This window comes from Acinonyx jubatus, chromosome D3 (assembly GCF_027475565.1).
Source record: "Acinonyx jubatus isolate Ajub_Pintada_27869175 chromosome D3, VMU_Ajub_asm_v1.0, whole genome shotgun sequence".
Lineage (NCBI taxonomy): Eukaryota > Metazoa > Chordata > Mammalia > Carnivora > Felidae > Acinonyx > Acinonyx jubatus.
The window spans coordinates 83,236,835-83,242,834 of record NC_069392.1 but is presented as its reverse complement, the minus strand read 5'-3'; positions in this window follow the sequence as shown (position 1 = coordinate 83,242,834).

The following is a 6,000-nucleotide window of genomic DNA, read 5'->3' as shown; positions in this document are numbered from 1 at the left end:
AAAGTTTCCCATTTGGTGTTGATGTACACTCTTAAGTAAGAACTGCTGAGACCATGTTCTACACAGAACTGAAGGCTTTGATTCTTAAAAGTTAGTATGAAACATGACAATTTGGGTATAGAAAGGAAAAATAACATAAAAGCATTAATTGAGAGAAGTGGAAAATTCAGAAAAAAATCAGTTGGTCACTTGATATATTTGCAAACATTAAGTTATAGTTATTTTTCTCTGTAAAAGCAAACTCCATGTCTCTGATTTATTTTCTGTTGTTATATTAGACTTGAATGTAGCTGTGGGCTGCTTCTCTCTTGAGAGCTTTGATTTTCAAAGAAGAAAGCATGTGGGAGTATAAACAGATCTTATTTATAAGAAACTTATGCTGATAAAACTCATTTGCCTTGCTGAGAAGTTAATTAGAATCTTCCTCACTAATACCAATTATACATATTTCTTGGTTTATTCTTCTTGGCCTGGGTTGAAAAGGTTAGCATACTACTTACAATTTTCCTACTCAGGCCCCAGGAGAGAAATCCTTACCCTGTGTGGGCTGTGCATATGGGCATGTACATACACTGTGTATACCCTGTATTTGCATATATAAAAAAACTGCTCAATGTTACTGTTGCAAAGAATGAATATGAATGATAACGTCATGAGTGAAGACTGTGACTTTTGAAAAAGAACATTAAAAAAATTTTCTATAAGTCTTAGAAAAAAAACGTTTTTTTTATAAATGTTTTATTTATTTTTAAGACAGAGAGAAACAGAGCATGAATGGGGATGGGGCAGAGAGAGGGAGACAGAATCCGAAGCAAGTTCCAGGCTCCGAGCTGTCAGCACAAAGCCCGACGCGGGGCTCGAACCCACGAACTGGGGCATCATGACGTGAGCCGAAGTTGGACGCTCAACCGATTGAGCCCCCTGGGCGCCCCCCCCCCAAAAAAAAACCCTATTTTTAAGGGAAATGTGCTCACAAATTCAAACTTCTAAAAATAACAAGGAAGTAACATTGTCCTTATTAAACTTATTCTTAAGTTTTCAGAGAGAAAAATAATATTTCTAAAGTGACCATTGTGAATGTATATTTACTTTTACTAGGAATAGGTTCTATACTATGAATCGTTAAATCTAGGAAGATTATCTGATTAAAGGTTATTGTTTCAGTTAACTATACCAGACAGTATAAGTTTAATTACAATATTCTATCTTTCTAGTGTTGATTATCTCTATCTCAAAATAGTCTCTTAATTGGATTTTTTTTCTATGTTTTTCGGAGTCTGTGGAGATGATTTTACAGAATCTAACAATAAACACAGATTGTAGAAGTTCTAAAAATGTTGTGGTTCATAACTCTTATAGCTTTATTACATTTGTTCACATTTTATCCTCCCAACTGGGTTGTAATTTCCTAGAAGGAAAAGAGTATACGTTGTACCTGGTTTCTCTTCTTCACACTCTACTGAAAATATTCCGTATAGAGTCCATTACTTTTCTGTTACCACATCTAATGCTCTTTTACAGACCTTGATCACTTTTCCCTCTCCGAGACATTGGACGCTGATTAATGCTCCCTCTTTCGTAGATTCTCTTTTAACTTCTTTAATGCTATATGATATTTTTATCTCTTTGAACTCTTCTCTCTTTTCTTTTTTCTAATGTTTACTTACCTTGAGAGAGAGAGAATGCAAACTGGTGAGAGGCAGAGAGAGAGAGAGAGAGAGAGGAAGAGAGAGAATCCCAAGAAGGCTCTGTGCTGTCAGCACTCAGTACCACGAACTGTGAGATCATGACCTGAGCTGAGATCAAGAGTCAGGTGCTTAATTGACTGAGCCACCCAGGCGCCCCTCTTCTCTGTCTTCTTACTTGGCTCCCTTTTCTGTCTAGTCCCTATGTTTGGGTTTTCCACAGGGCCTCATCCTCCAGCTCCTCATCCATCTAACACTGGGTCTCTCCCGTGCCTACCACATTGTTGGTGCTGTTGTGGAAACGAGATAAAACTTTTCCGTGTCTCAAGGAACTTGAGGCAAACTGCAGAAATAGTTCGTGTTCAGATTCAAATTTAAATTCAAACATCTTAGTATCACCTCAAGGTTCTCCCAAAATGGACCATTTTCTAGCTAAAAGTATTTAATTACTCTGTTGTGAAAATGATTATGTTTATGCTTTTGACTCTTTACTTGCCCACATTAAGCTTAATCTCATTTATCTTTTCAAATGCCTTATCTCTGGAGTTTATTTGGTCTGCGCAGGTAATCACAGCAAATAAATAGTTGGGAAGGTAGAGGGTATTTGAATTAGGCCTGGACATCACCGTGAGACACGTGGTGATGTAACTGACCAAACTATAGGCACCTCACAGGGAAGGGACAGGGTTGGGCATCAGATAGATGAACCATCTACCACTTGGTCATGGAGTGGGTTTAATCAGTTCACTTAATCCTCTCTGTGCTTATTTTCTTCACCACAAGTAATTCTTAATCCAAATGTTGTGAGAGTTAAATGAGATACTGTACAAACTTTTCCAGTCTGAGAGGTCATATTATTGTTCAATTCTGGAAAATTAGCAGCCAAATACTCTTAATTCTCTCAACTGTTTTTTTTTTTTTTTGGAGGGGGGAGGGGAGGAAGTTCCTCTTCAATGAATATTGAAGCTTTATGATCAGTTTTATATTTCTCTAGTCTTTGAGATTTTTCATATTTTTTATTATATCTATCTGTGGCATTCTGGTAATTTCTTTTGATCTACCTTTTTTAGACCCTAATTTTCTCTTTAGCTATGTCTGGCCTCTGCATAATCCATCTGTTATCCTTTTTGTTTCAGTGACTATGTTTTTCCTTTTGGGTTTTCTACCTGGTCCTTCTTCATATTCCCTCTTATTTCATTACTTCCACTTTTTTTTTATGGTTTGATTATTCCTTTTATACCTTTATATATTTTAAACATATTTAATTTAACATCCTTTTCAACATAGCTTAGCTGTGAGAGAGATATTAGCTCCCAATGTCAGGGGCTGCTTTTTTTTTTCTAACTCATTTAAAAATTACAACAGAATTCAAGCTGAGATTATTCTTGTTACAGTGATAGTATTTATATAAGCAGAGTTATAGCTTTAGTGGTAACAAAATGATTCTTTGTGATTTCATGTATTTTTAGATGAATAAATAATAACAATAAAATGCTTCTTGTTTAGATATACCTATTACACAATGCACCTTACCATCACAAAGTAAATAATTGTTAATCCCTTTCTTGTAGTAAAGTTTCCCCAGGCCTTTAGAAGTATTTACTACTTGGGGATTTAAGCACTTTTGAGATTAGTTAGTACCCATTAGTTTTATTTTACAACCAAGTTAAGTGACTCCTACCACAAACTAATAGGAAGATAAATCTTGGCTTTTTATGCGACCTTGTCCACATATTTCTAGCTCCTGAGGGGTGTGTGTGTGTGTGTGTGTGTGTGTGTGTATTAGTTTATACGTTCTTCCAGAAACTAGGAAAGTGTTGACATCAGTTCAATCACCTCTACTACTCATCTGTCAGAAGAGCAGTACTACACCAAGTGTACCCAAACATAATTTATCATTCTCATATCATCTTGTAACAAAAAATAAAGGAAAACTACCATTCTCTTCATTTTTCTAGATAGTAAATTGTAAATGTATTTTTAAAAGAATAAATTTTCTTTTATCCAACATAACCAATGATTATCTGCAATTAACATGTCCATGGATAACTGATTTATAAAGACATAAAATATAGAAAATAGTAAAACAACATTGAATATGATTTCTTCTTTCTTTGGAGAGTTAAAAGGTATTTTATGACAATGTAAGGCTTCATTATCATCATCAAGGGCAATAATCTTAAATCTGTATTGCAGAAGCAAGATTAATAGATTTTTGACTGATGGACTGACAGGTGACTCTAATTTTGGCACAACTCATCTTTTGAGTTGATTGTGGTGTTTGTTTTGTTTTGTTTTTGTGTGTGTGTTTTTCTTTTTTCTTTTTTTTTTTTAATTTTTTTTTCTTTTTCATTGCTGCAGAAAGCTCCTAAATAAGGTAAAGAAGTTTCCAGGGAAGAATGCTTCTTCCAAGGGGTCAGTGTTTTCCTGGGAAAGGAAGTGGCCCACAGTACTGACCAAAGAGTGGAAGCCACTCTGACAGTCTGTGCTCTCACGCCAGGGATGTGATTGCATGAAATGTCTCACATGGAGGACCCATTGAGTTAAATGATACACTCATAAAAATCCTATACGTAGACATCCTCTGGCTGGTAATTGTTTAAGCACCACCAGAAGATTAGGGCATTGGTTTGTAAGTTTGACAGTTTCTTTGGTGTAAATGCTTTCCCAGTGGTCCATCTCAACTAACAATGGTTTGACATCCAGTTTGCAACACTTCTGAAAATTTAGCAGTTGGCTTCTTATGAGCCAGGGCAAGCCAGCTCTAACACTCCACTGAAATTCTTCCCCGTGTTAAGTGTAATATAACAAGAAAAAATAAAGCAATTTGATGTGCTGTGATCCCTTCAATTAACTGCGACCCACTTGAAAACAAGGACTAAGTTTTGTACCCGGAAGACTATATCCCCACAAAGGGACAAAATGAAAACAACAACAGCAAAACAACCAACCATGAGATGAATCTTCTTTGAAAGTGGCTTATGTGCTCGGTTTTATTGATTTTACTGGGATTTATAGAAAGAGCATAAGTGTTTGTTGTGTATTAAAGTCTTTTTTTAATATCTAAAGAAAAATTCCACTTGCTTCAAAATCAACAGAAATCAAGAGAATAAATGTCATTGCTTTCTACCTCCTTAACTTTAATCGCTTCTAGACAAAAAGATGTTTCTGCTAATAATGGGTCCAAAACATGAACATATTAAACAAACAAGATTATATGACATTATTTGAATTACAGCAATTACACCCATTTTCTTTTATTCAGAGGATACAGAAAACCCACTACCTAAACTGTTTAATTTCTTCCAGGTGTAGGATAATAATAATGGAATGCAGAATAAATGTATTCTGTATTGGAACAGAATAGTTTCAATAGTTCTACCATTTTTATTTAACAATATTTTTATTGGTAGGAAAAATATTTCAGTTTCATTAATTAAAATGTCACTCATAACTTCATAATTACAATAACGTATCTCCTGTCTTTCTAAGTGCATGTTTTTATATTGCTGTACATGTCATTAACATTAGATCATTAAATTTTTTTCATGTTGTTAATCTTTGTAATATTATCAATAAATCATAGTTTTATAGTACCTGAAGTTGATATACATCATAATTTGATTACTGATGATGGATTGTTTTAATATTATAGATGCACTATAATGAGTATTATTCCAGATGTTGTCGATTTTTAACTCATTTCTTTTAATTTCCTAAATAGAATTAGCTAGAGTATAGCTTATCATCATATGATGAAGCTGTTCAGGGGCATCTGTTTATCAGTGGTTGGTAACAAAACAGTTTTACCAAGTGTGAGGTGAGCTGTCAGAATCCTATTTGTCAGCACCTAAGATAACTACAGATTTCTTCAAGAAGCATTATCTTTGACATGAGCTTCTTCCCCCAAAGCATGACTCTTCACTTATTCATAAAAACTTATAATCTAACATAGCTAAAATATTAAAAGAAAAACTTGAATTAAAATATTATCCAGATAAAATATCTTAGAAATGTGACTACTTATTAGCACTTTGCCCTTTATTTTCATGCTAATGCTATGAGGCAAGTACTAATATTACCCCCAGTTTACAGATGAGAAATCCGAGGCACAGAGCAGTTAATTAACATGCCCAGTGTTATGGCTAGCAGCTGGCACTTTTTGTTGTGTTTTCACAAAACACATCTGTGTTAGTCTCCTGAGGCATCTTGAAATATAACAAATGTAAAGTGATTTTAGGTGGTTTAATAATAATGAAGCAATATAAAATGTCATCAAAGTCAATACAAGTGCATAGAAATCTGACAAGGGAAA